The sequence below is a fragment of the Canis lupus genome, chromosome 4 (genome assembly GCF_003254725.2).
Source record: "Canis lupus dingo isolate Sandy chromosome 4, ASM325472v2, whole genome shotgun sequence".
Classification (NCBI taxonomy): Eukaryota; Metazoa; Chordata; class Mammalia; order Carnivora; family Canidae; genus Canis; species Canis lupus.
The window spans coordinates 63,956,667-63,980,312 of record NC_064246.1 but is presented as its reverse complement, the minus strand read 5'-3'; the positions used below and the strand labels follow the sequence as shown (position 1 = coordinate 63,980,312).

Sequence of the window (23,646 nt, the reverse complement as noted above, 5' to 3'; positions counted from 1 at the left end):
TTATTTGTCAGGTAACACATTTCTAGTTCTCTCTTCACCTTGAAGTAGATCTATCCAGTTTGGGTCATTCCTATCTGTTTCTGCCAGCAGGGCTTTAGCATAGCCCAGCCCCATGATTTTTTGCATTCCTCTTATTCTCCTTTCTTAACACATTGAACAAATCCTGGTGGCTTTTTTTTTTTTTTTTTAAGATTTAATTATTATTTTAGAGAGAGAGAGTGAGTGAGCAAGCAGCAGGGCGGGGCAGAGAGAGGGAGAGAAACTTAATTAAACAGACACCCTGCTGAGCACGGAGCCCCACTAGGGACTCCATCTCAGGACCCTGAGCTGCAACCAAGAGTTAGTCTCTTAACTGACTCCACCACCCACCCGCCCCTGAACAAACCTCAGTTTTAAAATACCTGTTAAACTTTCCTCTACAGCTGCAGAGCAAAAATGAGGTAAAAAATGGCACACAGTTCTAGTCTCCAACAAGAACATTTGGGCAATTAACCTCAATTACTTGTATAATTCTTTTAGTTTAGTATCTACTCTTATTTCCATTTAAATATAATCAATATCTACAATCAAATATATAATAATGTATAATATATAATGCAATATTGAAAATTTAAAAGTTAACTCACCAAAGACATTTTAGCTTCCAATTTTATATGAGTGTCTGACCCGAAGATAGTTTAGAACTTCAACATTTGACACACTAAACAAATCACATCAGCAAACAGTAAACAAAAGGACAGATTTCTTTTCCCTAATTCCAACTTTCTCATTTGCTATATGTTTTATCTTAAAGGTCCTTATGATTGTGCAGTTTTCTTAGTAGAAGGTAAATCCATGAATCTAGCTAAAAGTAATTTCTTTGGATACATTCCCTTTTTAATTTTTTTGGAGTATTTCTTAGTGAATTCAATCCTATGTTTTCTGAGATTTGTAATAACTAATGCAATTCCTGTTCATTATGAAAGTCACTACACTTATTTTTTGATGAAGTATAAAATTAATATTTTACTGGTTTTAGAAGTCTTCTGAGTTATATAAGAAGTCAGAAGGGAAAACATATTTTTAGACTATATTTCTTTGGCATTACTGTTTATTTGGAGAACTGTGTCCCTAATATTCTAATTGGTTATGTAAATCATTAGTTCCTCTGTTACTTTCTTTTTTTGTTGTTAAAACGGATAGCCCATTCCATATTTGGGAAATGACTGCCAATGACTTAATATTTTTGTAATAGTTTGTCACGCGATGTTTTTTTCTTCATCAGATAAAATTAAATTGTACTCATATTACTTCAATCCCATGAACTTCTAAAGCAGTCAGGCTACAAATTTTATATGAAAAGCAAAGCAAATTTTCCTATGTATTATAATATTGCAATTTTTAGAGCAGATAATTCAGGGGGAAAAATATACTTTATACCGGGGATGAAATATATTCGCCAACTTCTCAAATTCAGCCTTCCATCCTTTTTAGAACTTCATCTAATTTTGCATTAAATCTGATTTTGATTTATTTTATAAGTTACAGTCAGCTTTTAAAGAGAATTGTTTCTAGCATGTGAAAAATGCTTTTAAGTTACACTGATTAAGAGAGAGCTGTCTCTTGCTTTGCCAAACCCATCATGTCAAGCTGGCAATTAAAGGGTTATTTAATTGGAGAAGTTCAGAGTCAGATCAGCATTTCCCAGTGGCACGTATCTTTAGCAGTAAGTGTGGAAGCCAACTCGGAAGAAACACGTTTGAAGTGGCAGGACTAATCATGCAGAAGCAATTTGCGATTTTCTCTCTCAGCCTAGATAAAGCAGAGCATTATGACATTGGCTGCGCTGAGCAAGGTCAATTTACTGTGAAAAGCCAGCTATAGACTCCAACTTCAAATAGACTTTTATCCTGCATAGCTAAAAACGGGATTTACTCTATTGCTTACACTACAGAATGGGCAAAATGAAGTGGACAATTCAATTAGGATGCATCCGTGTTTGTCACTACTTTTTTTTTTTTTTTATTTTTTAAACTGTTTCAGATGATCAGCCTGTAACTCGATCTCAAGATTTCTCCCACCCCCCTGGGAGCGAAGTATAAATACTTGCAATAAAGTTTAGTTTTTAGTGTTTTTATATTTAGTCATTAAGAGTCTTCCAGTTACCTTTAAGAAATACGATGCTGGATCTCTTTTATTTATTTTTTAAATAAAAAAATTACAGTTTGGCTTTAAAATGAAAGATTCGTCCCAGAGATATACACAAAACTATCATTACAAAAATATAGCATATTAAAAGCGTGAAAGACCTTTTTTGGCTTAGCATTTATGTAATATGCTGTATAATGTTTAACTTATTCCTAATATGGGAGACACTACATAAAGAGGATCCTCCTTCTGTTGGACTAGATATGAAATTTGCATTAATTTTTGGAAATGATTATATTTATGGGAGCAATCATATATATTGTTTGGCTAATCACAGTGAATAAACAGTCTATTCCCTTAGCCATGGGGGAAAATACTCTTCTATCTTCTTTTTTGGCTGATATCCAGAGTAGATTAGTCTTATGAAAAATGAAATAAGAGTGCACCTTAATTAGCTGTTCAAGGATTCAGTCATCTGAGATATCCATGTTTTAGTGCATTTAACTTTATTAGGTGCATCTGATAGACTCCTTCGGTCACAGTTTATATTGATAATGGTGCCAATAATCAATTGTAGTCAAAATATCGTGAAAGTGGGATGGATGTTGTTTCCAGAAGCTGAGCCAGAATGTAAATGAAGATATGATTAAATGTCATTGTTATTATAGTTCATAATAAAAAATCTATACTTATGCCTGGGGTACAATAGCCCTACAAATTAATGTACTAGTCAACAGTTTTCTGGACCATATTCTGGTGCTCTTTTTAAAAATTTGGCAGGTGATGGAACTCCACAGTGCTGACATTCACTCCCAGAACATTGTAGAAGCCAGTCTTTTAATATTTTCATTGGCTTACTAAGATACTGAGGTCATGCAAAGCTCATTGGTCTCCTGCTTTTGCTTCCCCCATGATTGACAGTAATGTAATGTTCTTTTAGAATTTATGACTCTGGGTAAAGGACGGACTGAAATATGTGACTCAGGTCAAAAATGAGGATGAAGAATATCAGAGATGAGGTATTTGTTTTAAATAGAAGTATAGAATCAATTTTTAATTCTGTTTTAAAACTCTACCTCAAGATAATTAAAAACAGTTATGAATTTTTTTTCCCACAGAGACTAAGGTTTCTGTTTACTAACAGTCAAAACATTAAAAATTTTAAAGTACATATATGTAAATGAATTTTGCTTTGCATTTTTAAAACTATTTCCTTTTGGTTTCATAGGGTATTTATTCTTTTAGATAATCCTCCATAACTCAGAATCTATTGTGAACTTATAATAGTTAGGGCTGGTGGATTGTAAACCTTATGTTTCCATTGTATTAGAGCATAACTGAATTCTATTTTACATGACAAAATATAATCCAGTCAGTGATTTGCATATGCTATTTTTTTCACAGAAGTCCAATTTAAGATTTCTTAAAAGTAGAGAGTTTTAAAATAAAGAAGGTATCTCTTGAATAGAACCTTAATATATGCATATTATTCTGTAACTGTGATAGTGATCACCAAAATAATACTGTCATGTCATTGTGTCACATCACAGTGTTCAAACTTCATTGGAATCACCTGACTAGTTTCAAATTATATTGTGCTTGCTCTCCCCCCTGAAATTGTGATTTAATTGGTCTGGGATATTGCCTGACCACAATATTTAGAAAGTAAAACATGCCAACAGTTTCTTGGTCCACATAACTCCAACTTACTTGTTAGTTCACTGCAAATTTGGGAATGGATGTTACGAGTTCTAAATATATTTTTTCTATTATTTACTCTGATCTTTTCTTCAGTTCTTCATCTTGCCTAAGTATAACCTAAATTATAATATTTCTCTTTTGTGTGTGTACATGTACAATTGACGAATGTCTCAGAAATCAATTTTAATACAAACATTTCTGTATTGCATATAGGAAATAGTTTTAAATGCTTTATTTGAAATGCACCTATACAGATTATTTCTTTAAATTATTTGCAGTTTAACAATCATTGCAATGGAAACTTTACATTGAATACAATTACATATAAAGGGATATAATAGATGTGAAATGTTTTTAAGATTAAAAAGGTCCAAAAATAAAAAATAAAAAAAAATAAAAAGGTCCAAACAAATGTGAAGTATTGGTGTCAAGGTATTATTGTGTATCAACAAATATACTTAATTGAGAAGTCTATGTTCATATTCACATAATCCAAGCATTCTCATTATGAAGAATATTTTTTTTTTATGAAGAATATTTTAAGTAACTTCTTATGTAGTCTGACACTTTACACTTGTATTACTTGACCTATCAGTTTACCTAACTTTAGTTAAATTTCTTAAGGCTTTAGAGTTCAGGATATATGCGTGTGCATGTATGTGTGTGTGTATGTGTGTATCTTCAAAAAGCAATTTCAACTGTAGCACATATTTTGCATTTGGATAATCTAATCATGACAAGTTAATACTCTTGATTTAGTGCCCAAATAAGATACATCTTCAGGCTTAGTAATTATCAAACAAGTTATGAAATAGTTTCACTTTCTAACCTGCCATGGCCGAGACTTACATAATAGTGTAATTACACTTAAAATTGTACACGCCCCTTCAAAAAAACCAATATATCTACAAAAGAAGTCAGTAATCTGTGACAAAGCCAACTTTCTATTTTTTTTAAGATTTTATTTATTTATTCATGAGAGATACAGAGGCAGAGACATAGGTAAAGGGAGAAGCAGGCTCCCTGTGGGGACCCTGATGCGAGATTCAATCCCAGGACCCCAGGATCATGACCTAAGCCAAAGGCAGATGCTCAACCACTAAATGACCCAGGTGCCCCCAAAGCCAACCTTCTGCCTGTCATTGGCAAACTAGCAGAACAACAAACATGAATCTTGTTTTCTTGTTTACATTTTAAGGAACATATCCTAATTTCTTACAATTCAATTGACTGCATACTGTTTGTCAAGAGTACAAAGCAGCAAATGAACAAAATGAAAAAACAAAGCCAAATCATAATCACCTCACCTTTGCTCTCACCACAGAAAATATCTCTTTGGAAAACATACAAGCAATTGGGGTAAGTCAGACGGAGTACACTGTTCTTGAACATATCTGGCATACAATCACTTTTTTAAAAAAGATTTTATTTATTTATTCATGAGAGAGAGAGAGAGAAAGGCAGAGACACAGCAGAGAGAGAAGCAGGCTCCATGCAAAAAGCCCGATGTGGGACTCGATCCCAGGACTCCAGGATCACACTCTGGGCCAAAAGCAGGCGCTAAACCGCTGAGCCACCCAGGGATCCCCTACAATCACTTTTTTAAATTGAATGACAAAATATCCTTCTTAAATGCTTCATGGAAAGTTTTCAGTATTAGGTATAAAATTAACACTCCTGAATAATCAAATAGAAATATGTGAATAGCTATTTTGAGTGAAGGGTTAGTTTTGCATAGAAAGGTAGGAAAGAAATGACAGAGAGATATTAATTTAAGGGAAATTATAGAAAATGAGCAGAGAAGCTGATATTAGTGCTGTATCACAGCTTACTTTTTAAAACTTTGTAGGTAAATTTCTCCCCTTCACTTGAGATATTCAGCCTAGCGCGTATGTGTGTGCCTGTGTGTGTGTGTGTGTGTGTGTGTGTGTGTGAGAGAGAGAGAGAGAGAGAGAGAGAATGCTGAGTGCTGGGGGAAGAGGTGGATCAAAATAACAAGTGACTTTTTTAACAAGTGACTTTTTTTAAGCGTTATAACCAGAAGAGGAAAATGAAATGACCAATTGTTATACCTACAGAAAATTAGACTAGAAAAAATATTTGTCCAAAATGTTTAGAATAGGATACCTGCCCATTGAAATAAAAATTTGTCCATCATTTCTAAATTTCACTTTTGAACAGGTATAAATGGAATTTGTTTATTGAACAGTAGTGATTTTAAATATTTAATTGTCTTTGAAATTGAGATTATTCAGAATGCCAGGCAAAGAGAAATAAATCAGAAAATGAATAAACAAGCAAACATATAGACCTTCTTTAATTTATCTTTAAGCATTCATATCTCTTTTTGGTTCTGTCCAAAAGTAATCCTAGAGATATCTCCCTTCATGGGGATCTTTAAATCCAGAAGTTTACAATCAGGTGGAAATGTCATCTGCTTCCAGTGTATTTGAAAACTGGGGTTACTAGTATTATTTTAATTCATTATTAAAATAATTCATTATTTAAATTAATTATTTAATTTAATTAAATTATAAATTTAATTATTAAATTAAATAGTATTATTATTAATTCATTATTCATTATTTTATTAAATATTATTGATGTTTTCTTTTTTTGTACTCATTTCCACTGCTGTTTTGCTACTGTTCTGGAAAGCCAGCATTTCACTTCTGAGAACTGTTCATGTTTAACTCTTTATCTAAAAATAGTTGAAAGCATTTTTTTTTCTTCTTCCACATGAAGGATACCAGAGGCACCACCAGTACAGCGATGAAAGGAGATGCAGGCCCTGGTGCCTTGGCAAGTGAGGGAGCAGGGGTTCAGTAATGCCAGGACTCTTGGGGGTGGATGAGAGGTGGGCGAGGTACTGACCCTGATGGAGTAAAAGAATGTTGAGTACTCTGATTTTCATATTATGAAATTACACAGTCCTAGGAGTTAAGGATGGTCTGCCTTGGAATCATTGGTGTTTATATTTGAAAAGTTAATATTTGAAAATTAATATATTATATTAATTTTGAGACTATAAAGAAATGAGAACTACAGCACAGTCAAGTGGGAAGGTAAGTGATGAAATGTCGGAAGACTGGGAGTCTGGCTTTGACCTTGTAGTAAGGCACAAGCAAATGGATTTCTCCATGTCCAGTGTTTCCTTCTGCAGAATGAGATTTTATTTTTTTTACCTAGCACAAAGAAGTGCTATAAATATATGTAGATCCTTTTAAATTAAATTAATTAATCTTTTAATTTAAATTCATTTTGCCAGCTAGTATAACACCCAGTCCTCATCATATCACATGCCCTCTTAATGCCCCTCACCCAGTTACCCCATCCCCCCATCCACCTCTCTTCTCCAGCAATAGTATGTTTCCTAGAGTTGAGAATCTCTTATGGTTTGTCTTCCTTCCTGATTTTTCCCCATTCAGTTTTCCCTCCTTCTCTCCTCCCCTATTTCTTCTATTCCACATATGAGTGAAACCATCTGATAATTGTCTTTCTTCTACTGACTTATTTAATTCAGCCTAATACTCTCCAGTTCCATCCATGTAAATGATATTCATCCTTTTTAATGGCTGAGTAATATTCCATTGTATAAATAAAACACATCTTCTCTATCCATTCATCTGTTGAAGGACATCGTGGCTCCTTCCACAGTTTGGCTATTGTGGACATTGCTGCTATCCACATTAGGGTGCGGGTGCCCCTTCATTTCACTACATCTATATATTTGGGGTAAATAACCAGTAGTTGTAGGGTAGCTCTATTTTTAACTTCTTGAGGAACCTCCATATTGTTTTCTGCGGTGGCTGTACCAGCTTTCATTCCCACCAACAGTGTAAGGGAGTTCCTTTTTCTCCACATTCTCGCCAACATTTGTTGTTTTATGTCTTATTAATTTTAGCCATTCTCACTAGTGTGAAATAGTAACTCATTGTGATTTTGATTGTATTTCCCGGATGACAAGTGATGTGGAGCATTTTTTCCTATGCCTGTTGGCCACGTTTAGGTCTTCTTTGGAGAACTGCCTGTTCATGTCTTCTGCAGATCTTAAAAACTGTTTGAAGATGTTTTGCTTAAGATGGTCAGACTTGAGTCAGCTCTGCATTCTCCGTGAAGTATTACTTGGCCTATCAGTTTCTCCTTCTTCCCCTCTGTCCTCCTTTCCCTCTTCTCCTGGGCTCCTTTAGTACCAACATACTAACCAGGACTTTTGTGTACAGTTGTGCAGGATGAGTGTTAACACAGAGGGTGCTGAGTATTTATTTAGACCAGTGTATTTATGCATTTATTTAGACAAACTTCATGTAGATGGCAGTAAATCTTTGTTTCAAAGATGTCTATATATTACCAGAATATTCTGGTAGATGAAAGTAAATTATTTTCATAAAGGTTTTTCTTCTTTCTTTAAATATTTTATTTATTTATTCATGAGAGACACAGAGAGAGAGAGAGGCAGAGACACAGGCAGAGGGAGAAGCAGGCTCCATGCAGGGAGCCCAACGTGGGACTCGATCCCGGGTCTCCAGGATTACACCCTGGGCTGAAGGCGGTGCTAAACCGCTGAGCCACCCAGGCTGCCCAAGGCTTTTTCTTTTTCAATAGCACAAAAACATTGTTTGAGTTAGCAGTGATCCATTCTATTCTATTCTATCTCTATTCTATTTGGCTCTAGGTCTGCCTTCCTTGGTAGACAGTGTCTTCACCAGGGAAGGGATCGTTTCTTATGTAATTGTCTCTCTTCCACCTTTTCTGAAGCATATGAGGGACACTAGAACCTAATAAAAGTTCTAGTGGGAGATGGCTGAGTGAAGTAGGAAATGATGACTAAGTTTAAGGTTCTAGGTCTTTATGAAAGTTTTTACATAAATCTACGATGATATTACTAGTAAAGCTAAGTAGCTCCAAGGACTCCAATAACTCTTAGGATGTTATAATTTAAGTGTTATTGAGTGTACTGTATGGTGAAACTATGTAAGAGGAGCCTGGAAAGACCTTTTGGTTCTTGTTTTTTTTTTTTTTTTTTTCTCAATATTTTTGACTCTTCTGCTTCCATAAATATTTTAATTACTCTTAAGAGCTTTTTAGCAAGTTTATTCATACTTGGAGTTGATAGTCTATGCAGTACATGGGGTAGTTGTCTTCTGAGAATTAGAACATAAATTTGCTCTCTGAAAGTCAAGCTATAAATTAAGATATGATGGAACAAAGCAGATATTTTCAAAAACATCTTAAAAAGAACCTAGCAAGACCTGGCTTTAACCTGATGAAAGACAGTATATCTAAAGAAGGAATGTGCCAATCAGGATGGGGCTTCGTCACCTATGCAAAGTCAAGAAAGGAGGGTCCCATAGGCAAACTTCTGCCTCTCTTGGAAGAGTCCATACACCTTGCTTCTCCTGGGTTAATGCACAACCTTCTGAACTTGGCTTCTAGGCCCCTGTGTCCTATCCTCTAAAATCCAGAGTGAGCCCTTCAATAGAAAAATAAGATTATGCCATGACCATGCTAAAACTCCAGTGACTTTCTATTGCATTTAGAACTCCATATCCTCCTGCAGAGTCCCACATCATACTTTCCTGCCCATGTCTCCAACTACACCTCTGCAGACACTCTGGCCTTCTTGAGTTGTTCAATAAGCCACCTCTTTCAACTAGAGGCCTTTGTACCAGCTGTCCCTTCTGCCTGCAATGCTCCTTTCAGGGAGAACCTTTCTGAAGCTGTCAGTTTCTTTCTTTCTTTCTTTCTTTCTTTCTTTCTTTCTTTCTTTCTTTCTTTCTTTCTTTTTTTCTTTCTTCTTTCTTTCATTTTATTTATTCATGAGAGACACACAGAGAGAGAGACAGAGACACAGGCAGAGGGAGAAGCAGGCTCTATGCAGGGAGCCGATGTGGGAATCGATCCCGGGACTCCAAGATCATGCCCTGGGTCGAAGGTGGGTGCTAAACCACTGAGCCACCCAGGCATCCCTGAAGCTGTCAGTTTCAAGGTCATTCCCTCCACGACAGCTTCCCCACACCATCTAAACATAAAGAAACTCATTACTCTTCCATACATTAATCTCTTGTAATTAGCTCCATAATTTTCAGGCACTTATCATTTTCTGATCGTTTGTTTGTTTGAGGTGGACACTGCTTAGAAGTCACCAAAATGTGTTTATTCTTCTCTATACAGCAGGCGAGGGAACATAGCAAGCAGCTTACCACCTAGTTGTGGAGACAGATCAGCGAGCTTGCCTCCGGATCAGGATTATGGGCAAAAGTTAGAGTTGGGCAATCCAAAGAATAGTAGAGAATCATGCAGATGTCACAGAAGGTATGACCTCCTGGGATTCCAGGAGTTCGAGTTTCAAGGCAAGGTTGGGTAAGTTCTTCTGGGATGGATTGGAGCTTCACACTTGGGGCAGGCTCCATCTAGGACTTGGAAGGGGAGGCCAAGACCCTGTGCTTAGCAGAGGGCCTGAGCAGAATGCACAGTCTCAACCTCAAGAAATTTCTCCAATGAGATTTCACTTTAGCTCTCAAAACACTTCCTGAGAAGACAAGAGTAAATCCCAGGCTGCAGGCTGACTTTGGCAAGTAAATAAACATTGAGCTTAGTGCCCAACTTCATGTTTTAACTCTGTAACATTTTCATATAGTTGTAGGATGGGTCACATTTTGTCCCCTTTACTCTGGATCTCCAGGTACTCATGCAGCCTTTCAAACATGTCTGAACCCGATCCAAACTTCTTCCCTTTAACTCCACTCCCCTGGATCAAGTCTTCCAATGCCTGCCTAGGATTTTATCTAGTAGTTGCAACACTGTAGTTATGGAAAACCAAAACACAACCTCAGAACCTTTGTGTATATGTCTGTATGTTTATTCCTCCTCACAATCTCCTTGATACCAGTGTATAACAACAGGCATGATGTTTTTCAAATTCAGTTCAAAACCTGTCTTGTTTTGTTTTTAATTTTGACTACTGTGAATTCCATCTTAACTGAGATTAAAGATAGCAATAGGAAAAAGTTAAAATTACAAGTCAGTCGACTTAAAAATCAGGAACCTACACGGAAGAAAGTTTGTAATTGCTGGCTGATAATCCCCATGGCATCTCTTACTGGAGCACACCAGAACGCTGCAGGGGAGTAGTCAGAATGAGAATCAAGACTTCAGCTTCAGGCTAAAAAGTCAGGATAAGCTTGCGACTTACATTGCCACCCATGACTCAAAGAACATCTATTCTTTCAAATGACAGGTTTTCTAGTTTAAAGCATACGCATGAAAAGGAACATGCCTTTCACTGATGCATCATTGTTACTGTGGTTTAACTTCTTAACCCCTCTTCCTGTTGAAGACTCCGCCATAACTGAAGTGTCTACAGCTTTAGCTGCTAATTACATTTCCACCTACGAAGCTTGGAAAAATAAAATTTAGGAAAACTGTCTCCTTCCAGGTGTGCACTGGAATTTGTTTTAAATGAATTCATATTTTGGGTGATTGTGTAAAGGGCAAGTTCTTTCTGACAATTCAAATAATTAGTCAAATCATCATTTCTTGGCAAGTTCTATTTTGATTTATTAAAATCAATATATGCCTTTAAAAACAACTATTATTAAGACTCATTCGTTTGAATACTTTCACATTGTATACCAGAAAAGTATAAAATTGCTCAGACCATGTAAACTTCTGTTAGTATTTACAATTTATTTTCCTGTATTGTATTTCAATTATTAAATGTTATTGCTGCCTTCAAAAGGAATTTTAAGGAAAAATATGATTTTATATATTTTCACCCAGATTAAAAAAGCCCCAACATCCTGATGTTATTTGTTTCATGTATCTTACATACCCTTTGCTCAGCTTCCCCTAATGTCAACATCCTATACACCTTGGAACATTTATCAAAATTAAGAAATTATTACTGAGACATTCCAAGAGCTAAAATACAGAGTTTATTTGGATTTTGCCAGTTCTCCCACATGTCATTTTATATTTGTCCAAACTCTTACAATGTTCAACACCAAGAGAAAACTGTAGACCTTAGGTAATTTGATATAGGTTCATCAGTTCCAACAAATGTGCCACTTGGGCAGGGAATATTGGTAATAAAGTGATGCTTTGCATCTGTATGTGTGTGGCAGGGGTACAAGTGAGTAATGACAGTACCTTCCCCTCAGTGTTGCTGTGACACTTAAGCTGCTCCGAAAAACTTTAGTTTTAATAATAAATTCATTAATCATATTCCTATGTGTCAGTTTCGAAAGTTCCTATAATGTGCCATTTGATATATGCATCTATCCTTCTGCCACACTATCTTGATTATTAAAGTTTGTAGTACATCTTGAAGTTGTGTAGTGTGAATTCTTCAGTTTTGTCTGTTGCTTTAAGGATTGTTTTGACTTTAAGAACTTTAGTTACTTTTCATTTCCTGAGATGTCAAATCTATCACTTGTTGTATAATTTGGCATCAAAATGATTTGGCATAATTTGGCATCAAAATGATTTGGCATAATTTGGCATCAAAATGATTTGGTAAAGGAGAAATATATGTGCTGTCAATTAAAATCATGTATGTGAATGTGAATAAAGGTTAAAATTGTAGGTTGAACAAGAAACATCTGGCTTTTGGGATGGGGCTGCAAATTAAGCATACTAATGGCACATTTTTTAAAAAGTCCTTTAAAAAATGAATTTAGGGACCCTGGGTGGCACAGCGGTTTAGTGCCTGCCTTTGGCCCAGGGCGCGATCCTGGAGACCCGGAATCGAATCCCACGTCGGGCTCCTGGTGCATGGAGCCTGCTTCTCCCTCTGCCTATGTCTCTGCCTCTCTCTCTCTGTGTGATTATCATAAATAATTAAAAATTAAAAAAAATGAATATAGATGCACGCTATAAAACCAAAATGATATAGATGTGGAGAAAAGTTTTGTTTAAATAACTCAATATGATAAAATGTATCTACCTTGCCATGTTTTAAATTAATGTTCTATAATGTCATCTACTATTTCTTGTTCATTCACTTGGTATCTTGGCTACTTAATAGGGAAGCCAATTATCACTTCTATATTCTTGACCCAAAACATACTATAATTTTGAATATTGACCTATTAGTATACATATATCTTCTAAAAACTGTATTTCTCAGTAATATAAAACTATAACTAAATGTAGATGTTTATAAATAACAATAAAAATCTGCAATAGTATTTTACCAGCAATGTAATTCTTAAATTATCTACAAAAGAATTGACTGCTGTGGTACTTGTAAGTAAATTTTACACAAAGCATGCATAGGATATGAAATGATGCAAATATGGTAGTGTTGCAGTAAGAACTGTACTTTTATTACTACACATTATGCTATCAATAGTTACATTAAATCCTATTTAAGAGGCTAGTTCTAGTGTATGTACCTATTTCAAATGTAACTTCTTAAAATTTTATAGGCAAAGTCCCTCAATGAGCAATGAAAAGATGATTAAAAAAAGACGGTTGAATAGAAAAACAGCCGGCAACAGTAATTCATTTTGGATACAGTTTTACTTTTTATGAATAAGTCTGCAAAATATCAACATAAAGAGTGTACTTTTTTTATGAATACAGCCTTAATACTGAAAGCCAGTTCAAATAGTGAACATTTAAAAATTCTTATGACATGGGATTACACCCTTGTGGTTCACACAGCACATGTTGCATTGGTTTGATTTTTACTACTCAAAGAAGGGGAGAGTACAAGGCAAATAATTTGGTTTCTTTAAAAAGAATCTATGCCATTTTATTTTTCTATGCTATTTAGGAAATGACCAGGGTAATGCCATACAAAAGAGGTATCTGTCTTTATGGGCATTTCACATTTCATGTGTATTAAAATATCATTATCATTAATAAATGCTCACTTTATATGAGGTACTATCCAGAACCACTAGAAAACATGATACTTGACCACAAAGAACTTTGTGATTAAAGCAAGAACAGTATAAGGGATATTTACTAGCCTATATAAACATTTTACCAGCTCATTCTGCCCCATGGAACTAAAGTGAAAAGAATTAGCATTTGTAACTGCTGTCTCCTATCAGGGATTAGAGACTAGTGAAGTAAGCATGACTTTTGTTTCTCCTAGTTGAGAAAACAGGGCAAAAAAATAAATAAATACATCAGAATTTTGCCCTCTTCCTGACATTGTCAAGTCAGAGACACAAAGTAGTAGAGAGTCTTTCTTTGTACTATCAATGAACCAATCAAATAAACAGGCAACCTAAGAAAAACAACAAAACAAACAGACAAAAAACAAAAAAGCAAAACAACTTCAAGATATATTTTGCAGTTTCTTTATAAAGAAATTTCACAGCCGTTACTGTATCCCCAAAAAAGTAAAAAGTAGAAACAGAATCAGCTGTCCAGGGAAAATAAATTCCAAAGTATTACTATTTGGGTAGACAAGTAAGATTTCACCAATGAGAATCAAATAAGTTTGTTGTAACTGAACCCAAATAGTTGCAACTGTAAGTTATATAATTCCTGAATTCTTACTAAATTCCTGATTTAGACTGTACTGATAAGAGAAAATGCACTGTTTATTAGAAAATGAAATTATATTAGTAAGTTGGTAGAAAAGATCTTTATGGAGAAAGATCAAATCCTGATTACAGGGCAGCTCCAGTGGCTCAGTGGTTTAGCGCCGCCTTCAGCCCAGGGTGTGATCCTGGAGACCCGGGATGGAGTCCCACGTCAGGCTCCCTGCATGAGCCCTGCTTCTCCTTCTGCCCGTGTCTCTGCCTCTCTCTCTCTCTCTCTCTGTGTCTCTCATGAATAAATAAATAAAATCTTTTTAAAAAATTTTTTATTTATTTATGATAGTCACACAGAGAGAGAGAGGCAGAGACACGGGCAGAGGGAGAAGCAGGCTCCACGCACCGGGAGCCCGACGTGGGGATTCGATCCTGGGTCTTCAGGATCACACCCTGGGCCGAAGGCAGGCGCTAAACCGCTGCGCCACCCAGGGATCCCAATAAATAAAATCTTAAAACAAAACAAATCTTGATTACATTTTTAGTATATTTAAATTTGGCAAATAACAGTTCAAAATTTGCATATTCTTTTTTTAAAGATTTTATTTATTATTCATGATAGACCCAGAGAGAGAGGGAGGCAGAGACACAGGCAGAGGGAGAAGCAGGCTCCGTGCAGGGAGCCCGATGTGGGACTCGATCCTGGGTCTCCAGGATCACACCCTGGTCCAACGGCTAAACCGCTGAGCCACCCAGGGATTTCTCCCAAATTTGCATATTCTTAATTTGTTACAGGTGACGCTTTCTTGTGGCATTCCTGTTTCCATAAATACGTACTTGAAATAAGACCAGGCATAATAAGCTTCAGCCAATATAAATTGCTTGAGTAAAGATGGTCAGAAGAGTCACTTAAAATAATGGCACTAACTTCTATCTCTTAAAACTTTACAAAAATAGTAATATTGATTAATTATAATAAGGAAATGAAATATAGAAAAAATGTAAAGAATTTGAGATTATTTGCAGTTCTTCTAGAAAGAAGTTGGGTTGATAGTGTACTCTTTCCAATTATTCTAAAGACGATATTTACATAAACATAAATGTTATATGTTACTTATTTAATAAGACTGAAACCATGCTATATCTATAGCATCATTATGAATATTGCCTTATATAATTAAATATTTGTTTAAATATAATTTTTAATTGCTCCATAATGTTTTCACTTTGTGGATGAATTTGAATCATTCTCCAATTCATGAACATTATTGTTGGGTCGTTTCCATTATAAATAGCTCTACATAAAAGTGAGTGATCTTAAACATAAATTCCTGACTAAATCTTTGGCAATGTTCTTGGGAAAACAAGTGGGTTACTGGATAAAACATTGTGACTATTTCAAATGTCTTGATCTATATTTCCCAATTGTTTCCTAGAAAATTTGCTATCACCACATCTCTAAAGTCAATGAAATTATTAATTTCATCTCACTTTTGCCAAAATTAAGTATTATCATTTTGGTGTTTGCCTTTTAAAGATATAAATAAAACATTAGTAGTTTAGTATTTTTTCATGTACTCAATATTTATGTGAATTTTTCAAATTCCTCTGCCTTTCCTAACTTTTCTACAAAATTTATGATAACTTAATTTTTCTTTTGATCTCTATTCAGGTTTTCCCCTTTAGCTAATTTATATGTTATAATAAATAAATTTTCTTCCATTCCTTTACAAAGTCTCTTTAGTTATTCTGAATTATTTTATGTAGTCACTACCATATTTACTTCAGGAATTTCTATTAAATTCACTTTAGGCAATAAGTTGAAGTGTCTGTAGTATTCTTTATTTGTTCACCTGCATCATATTTTAGATTTATGACTCCCATTAAGTTAATTTGAAGGCTTTCAACCATGTTTGTATGTGTGTGTTCTAGAATTATTTTTATTAAAACATAAAATATGTCCAATCACTGAAGCTTGAAAATATTTTCTCTGGGAAGCTATCTTGTCAAAAGTTTCATTAGAAGGGAAGTCTGACAATTTTTCCATTTCTTTTTTTTTTTTAAGATTTTATTTATTCATGAGAGATACAGAGAGAGAGAGAGGCAGAAACATAGGCAGAGGGAGAAGCAGGCTCCCCGCAAGGAGACCAATATGGAATTCGATCCCAGGACTCTGGGATCATGACTTGAGCCAAAGGCAGACGCTCAACTGATGAGCTACCCAGGTGTCCCAATTTTTCCATTTCTATTCCAGTTTTGTTTCACTTAGCTATGCTTTTGGATGAAATCAAAGAGAGTAGCTTCAGAAGGTAAGTGAAAGAACTGAAGGAACTGAAGAACTGAACATAAGAAGGCCTTCTCTGGAATAGTGTTTCAGTAATTACACCTAAAATGCCAGGCAGTTGCATTAGGTAAACTCTTGCAGAACTGTTTTCATTAGATCTTAGGTAGGTAAGCAGGGAAGAACACCAATGGTTAACTCTCAAAACCAAGAACTAGAACAGGATGGATAGATTTTGATAGAGCTTAGAGGCAGTGAGGACATGAAGCCATGCTTTTCTTATGAACAGTCCAGTTGGGAGTCTGCAGAGCTAACTCATGGGGGCTGCTGGAGTAGAATGAGGCCATTGAGTAGCAGAAAAATGGGAAGAAGCACGAAAAAAGCAAGTGGGTGATGTTCAAGAACAACTTTTCAGTTATGCTGGTGTTATATTTATTAATTTATGTTTATGTTTTCTCCTCCATCATCACTCATCATCATGTTGTCATGACAATCTATAGTATCACAAATCATATATATTAATTAATGTATCATATATTTAAATGACCACTTATTCTGCATATATTTCCATATAAGGCATTGTGGAGAATACCAAGGAAATGATCATCACAATAGCATATAAAGTATATTACAGTTTATATAACAGCATCTTTTCATTTATTACCCAATTATAATTTGTTTGGAATTGGGTTGAGCAATAAATCCTGAGGACATGTCACCATGAACTGGTGAGGAAGGCATCTCAGAGGAAGTAGGATGTGAACAAGCTTTGGAACAGAGCATCTTACTAGGAAAGAAGTGTTTCTTTGACACTGCTGTATCATTAAAAGAGGTAGGGTAACAAAGTGGCATGCTAAAACTAATGTTGGACTATTAATCTGAAAGTCATTTGTCAAATGAAGTATAGAGGGGGAGATCAGGGAAAAGCAAGCCAGCTGAAAAACTACTTTTAATTATCTAGATAAATGATTAAGTGTCTAGAATACAGAAACTTTGCAGTAGAGTAGAAAAAAAAATCACTGAGTTCTGCTCAGTCAGAATATCTAAAGAGCTCTAGAATGTCCATCTTTTCTTCATTTGTAAAATGGAAAGTTTGGATTATCTTGAGGCTGCTTTCCATATCTAAAATACAGTCTTCTCCATATTCTTCTGAAAAGCAATGGAGGAAAACAGTCATATTTAATTAAGCCTTTAATTAAATCCTTAGGGTTTGGACTAGACCTTTGGTTGTAGCCTCCATCAACAAGATGTCAAAGCTTTCAGTTCTTACCTTCAGTTCAGTCAAAACTTCAAAAAATCATATGGATGAGTGGGAAGAAATATGTTTATGATCCACCTGGCCATGGAGTTTAACATCACACAGAGAAAGTCTTAAACACTTCTGAGCATTGCTAAAAAATGTATTTATATATGGACTTTTACTTCTGAATTCCAAGAAGTTTTTATTCCTGCCTTAGATATTAACATATTTAAGCAATAAGAATTTGGATTTTAGGAAACAGAGCTAGATAACAATCATAAAATATTAAAAAAAAAAAAAAAAAAAAACTTTCCATGTATTTACTCTTCCTTCCACTAGGAGTTCTACCCCTCACCCACATCAGGTGGCCCTAGCAATTAAGAAACAAATAAAAGCAGTAGGAGATGGTAACTCTGCCTTCCAGGAAATAGATGCAAATAAGGTACATTGTAAAAGAAAGGGTTGTAGAGAAGAAAGATGTACATTAAACTTTTATTCCCCTTTCTTAGACTCCCTTGTCCATTTCCTTTATATCATAGTCATTCTATTTTCCACTCAACCACAAGAAATATTTCCATAATGAAAACATAAATCAATTTTTGAAGACCTTTTAAAAATTAAAATGCATCCAGCCTGTGAGAGACAGAATGAATGACATGGGTTTCCAGGAGCAACAAGGAAGTTCCAGGAAATAAGGATTTTGAGCAGAAGTATCAGGTCATACCCTTCCAAAAGAAAGGAGGTTTAGTGTCCATGAGCACTAGAAAAAAGTAAATGTTTTCAATGGACAGATTGGTTGGCAAATATCAAGGATAATTTTCAGCTGAAATAAAATTCCAGGTTAGTTTTAGTCTTTTTTTTCCCCCTGACCTGTAATCATTTTTTCCCTCAACTCTCGGGACTTGACAGAAACAGAGCTAATAGTTGTACTTGATTTAGAGGAGTTTCAAAACCTGCACATAGATGGGAGCAGCGAAGTTTGTAGTTTCATTGATACAGAGATGTAATAAAGATTTAAAGGTAACAGCTGGTTCCTCAGGAAAAAATAGATGTCAGGCAAAGAGATGCAGGAGAAGTGTTTTCAAGACAAAAGAATGATGGTAGATTTCCAATCATATTAAGAAATAGTTTAGGGATGTCTGGCTGGCTCAGTCCATAGAGCATGTGACTCTTGATCTTGGGGTTGTGTGAGCCCCATTTTGGGTGTGGAGATTACGTAAAAATAAAATTTTTAAAGAAGGGAAAAATTTATAAAAGGCTTTTATGTAAACAATTATATGTGGAAAAGTGAACTTTAAAGAAAGGCAGACTTGCAAACAATGATACAATACAATTAATTATGCCAGGTTTTGTCACACTGTCTTTCTAAAGGTTAAATTTAATCCAAAAGTGTCACACTTGATGTTTTGAAATTCTTTTATCATTAAAGTCAGTGATACAGTGTGAGTCATACATCCAAAATTAATATTTTAGACTATTATATATATTTCTTTGTATTAGGATTCAGCTTTCCACTCAATGAAACCCATAACGACTTAGATGTTACTAGATGTAAGACTTGATAATATTTCAACAAACATTTGAGCTGATTTTTATAAAGGCATTTTTTGAAATTTTATGTAATGTTAATAATGTAAAATTCATTCTTATTCTGAAATGGTGTTAGTTCAAAGGCTTTGGAAACCAAAGTGTTCTTTGAAGTGCTTTGAAAGATTTTAAAAACATTGTTTGCAAACAAATTTGTTTTTTACAGACTGCTCTGCTCATTGACACACCAAGACACCACTTCAAACGTGATAGCAGAGCTGTAGACAGGCAGGAAGTTTCCCAAGCCGCCAGGGCTGTACCTAGACAGACAAGTTGCAATCCCAGGGAAAGAGACTTAAAAAAAAAAAAAAAAAAAAAAAAAAGGAAGGAAGAAAGAAAGAAAGAAATTCCAAGAATCTCTCAGACCAGAGGTTTAAAGTCATTCACCAAGTACACCAGTTTCTGTAACCAGAGCTTCTAGGTCCAAATGTTGTGCTATGGAGAGTGTGAAAACCAACGCTGCACACTATTGATCTCTGCAGCTAAAGCTGGATTTCCAAAGCAGAGCATGGTTCCTACAGCAGTGTCTTTGAACTTGGGAGATTAGCAATTGGTTTGCTCATCAGTAAAAATCTATTTTCAGGTACATTGTATCAACCATATGAACTGAAAATTAGTAGTTCCCACACTTTTTAAAAGAAAAGACCTTTTTCTTAAAATAATAATTTAAAAAATCCCATTTAATCCTGTGAAGTTCTCAGTGCATATTAGTTGAGAAAACATACAATATCCCAAACTAGTTAGAATGTATAATGTCTTCAATAAACTTCAATTTTGTCAATCATGAAAGTATTTACATCCTTTGAATTTGATATATATCTATATATATATAAAATATATATATAATTATAGTTTATTCATACATCATTTAGAGCTTAGGACCTCTTATAATAGCTATGAGGTTTGTAACATGGGAACAACTAACCACTCTTCTCTAAAATTTTATTTTGGCTCTTTTACATTAAAGCTTACTTACGTGGGATTTCCAACTAGGAATGTGGTTCAATTTACAGGCTTCTGAAAAGATATTTTAAAAATAAAGCAATTTATATTAAAATGCAACAGGAGAGTTTATTGTTAAGAACTTCATTGTAAATATTTGGATCAGGAAGGCTTTTTTATAAACAATGTATATTTGCAATACTTGACATGTTGTATGTTGGACAACAGACAAGAATTGGTCTGTATATGGAGTTATCAGACACGATATGAAAAGGAAGATCTTTAAACCAGTAATAACTTACTGTCTGGTTGGTAGAAGAGTAAATGTAATAGAGTTAGGATAAAGTAATCATAGATTAAATGCCAATTTAGGTATTTTTACCACACCCATATGTACAACATTTAAGAAAAACATACACAAAAACATGGCATTTGGCATAAAAATGATTGGGGGATCAGAAGTAAAGAGTGGCTCACAGAACTGCTTTGGTCAGAGGAAAGAAAATTACAAAATGTATTAACAATTAGCAGAAGTGGACGGGAAAAGATAGGCAAATATTGCACTTATATCTGAGTCACTGAAGAAGAGGTATGTAGGGTTCATATTAAAATTAATCAGTAAGAAGATATTTATTTTTAGGATCATAAAGACAATTATAGTAAAAATTCTTATTGTTGAATGCATAAGTAATAATGATGAATCTTAAAATGATAATATGCCTCTACCCATAAAAAGCCAGGGAGGCTACAAATCAATCTACTGGAAACTCCCTTCATTAACTCATTGACTTTATAAAATATAATTTGTGACTTAAAACATTAAAGGACATGAAAAATACAAATTTAACCATTAAAAATTAGAAAATAATATAATGATTTGTTTCATCAGTAAAAATATGAATAGCTATAAAAACTCAGGCACAAGAACTAAGAATTCACAGAGAGTGACTTTAAAACTTAGGAAAAAGGAAAACAAAAAAGTGTTGGAGGTGATCATGCTATAAAAACAAATCCTTTGTTATATTTTACTCAGAATATGAAAACTTTCTTTGTCCATATAATCTTTAAAGATGTTATTACAGTTCCTGTATGCTTAAGATTTGAAATAGAAGTATCTTTAAACATCTTATGGCTATTTGTTACCATAGTGAATTAAATAAGACATATTTTCATAATAACTTTTTTTCTTAGCCTTCACCCACCACTTGCTCAGCAACTTCTACAACACATATTTTGGGGGCATCTGAGTGGCTCAGTTGGTTAAGCATGTGTCCTCTGCTCAGGTCATGATCCCAGAGTCCTGGGGATGAAGTCCCACATCAGGCTCCCTACTCTGCAGAAAGCCAGCTTCTCCCTCTCCCTCTGCCTACCATTCCCCCTGCTTGTGCTCTTGTGCATTCTTTCTCTTTCTGTCAAATAAATTACATTAAAAACATATATTTTGTACTGTTGTTGTCACATATGATAATCAACTTCATAGAACTGCACTGCCTTTAATGCAGGCTCATTTTTGGTGGTTGAAGCAGTGTTACTGGAAGAAATCATCTTCAATTTCTGCTTACTATATTCCTAAAAAATATCTGTCCCCTGTATTTTTTGAGAAAAAGATACCAATATAATATCAACATTAAATAAGTGACATAGGTAGAATATATATCAATATTAGATTTCCATGTTAGATTACTTATTTGTACTTTTTCTCCTACTAATGTATAAAGATTCATACAATCTTTGCTTTCTTAGCAATTATCTCATCATGATACAAAATAAGACCAGTAGAAGAGAAAAAGTGCTATTGGAATGATAGTTAAGGAACCCATTAGGGATTAAAAGTGTGCCAGCTATTTATTTTTAAAAAGAAATGCTTAAAAAGACTTAGATAAATGTCAAAGGCTCAGGTGAACAAAATATGATTTTATTTTTCATCCTGTATATTATGAATTATTCGTTGTTGTTTTTTTTCACAACCCAGTGGAGAATGGAATACCTGTCTCTAATATAGAAGCCATTGCTCATAAACTCTCAACTCCCTAGGAGTTGATTGATTGGTTTTTGCACTTCCATTACCAACAATGGCTATCAGAAAAGACTCAGTCTTTGTGACTCTGAAAAAGGATTTTTGTTTATTTTTGTTTCTACAGAATGGAAAAAAAGCACACATGTATATAAATAGCAAATACTCAAATTGAACTTGAGATTTTGATGAATTTATACCAAGCATCACAATAAAAGGGCAAATAAGAAAAAAATTGTGAAGAAAAAGGCAGGAATCTTTTATATTGCTGAAAATATACATAGAGTTTTCTATGAGAAGACTTGGCTTATAAGGAAAAGTCTGGGTAAAATTTCAGGATTTAAGAGAATACCAATAAAGTGAAGATTGACATTAACCAGACCAGGCTATAAATACCACACAAAGAGACCAAACAAGTCCTCCCCTGACAGGTCTGGCCACCTCTCCCCTTCAGCACAAACCTATAATGAACAACACTGGAATAAATCCTGTTGTTCTTTTAGGATCAGCGAAACTTAATATGTTAGTTAAAGCACTTTTGTTTTTGGATGAGTTCAAATTTGTGTATTTACCTCATAACTGTGTTAAGTGTAGGTTAAATCATGCAGCGTAACAGTGCAGTCAAGTCTCGGCAAATGTCATCATTTAATCATCTCTATTATCTTTCTTGTCTTATCACTCAAACTAATATGACTTCTTTTCTCTCAACAGCATTTTGATGTGAAGGAGGAAACTCCTCTCATGTTTAAGAAAAATTTCTAATTACCTGTGCCGAGAAAAAGGAAAATATTAACATGGAAGTAAATATACCTCTTTTTTCTGTTCTATACTATACCCTTAAAAAATACTAGTGTGCAGAGCTTATTTTATATTAAAAGCACTGGCTTATATATATTTTTATTTCCTTTTAGCCTATGAAAATCTCTGTTCAATAATCTGTGGAGATAGTTTAAAGGTGACACGATGTTTAAATTAAAATCATGATGAGAATCTAGACTGTTCTTTTTTATTCCAGTGTGAAGCACAGTCCTAGCACATGGTAGGTGCTCAGTAAATATTTATTTCTTTACTAGTGATGATAATGACAAATTGGCCAATATCCTGTATACATTCAATGATACTGAACCCCAATAAACTCAAAGAGTGACAGCAGAAAATTTAGTTTTAGTTGTTTCTTGTCTGTTTCTTATGTTTATGATTGAGTTAAATTTGGTGTGCTTTTGTACTAACTTTTGAATTTTTAAATTTTAAGTGAAAT

The 23,646-nt window shown here is 34.5% G+C and overlaps 3 long non-coding RNA genes across 3 annotated transcripts in view; 2 read left to right on the top strand and 1 right to left on the bottom strand.

Annotated features, from left to right (window-relative positions):
- Positions 1-10,125, bottom strand: part of LOC112651482 (uncharacterized) — a 37,877-nt gene extending 27,752 nt beyond the window's left edge. The window contains exon 1 of the long non-coding RNA XR_003130833.2: positions 10,032-10,125. This is a non-coding gene — a long non-coding RNA (uncharacterized LOC112651482). The remainder of the gene's footprint in view (positions 1-10,031) is intronic.
- Positions 10,126-10,167: 42 nt separating this feature from the next.
- On the top strand, positions 10,168-23,428 carry LOC112651648 (uncharacterized). Its single transcript, XR_003130939.3, has 3 exons — positions 10,168-10,191; positions 23,100-23,188; positions 23,300-23,428. It is a non-coding gene; the product is annotated as an uncharacterized LOC112651648 (long non-coding RNA).
- LOC112651647 (uncharacterized) lies at positions 10,198-11,257 on the top strand. The gene is made up of 2 exons (XR_003130938.3): positions 10,198-10,406; positions 11,069-11,257. It is a non-coding gene; the product is annotated as an uncharacterized LOC112651647 (long non-coding RNA).
- Positions 23,429-23,646: the final 218 nt, after the last annotated feature.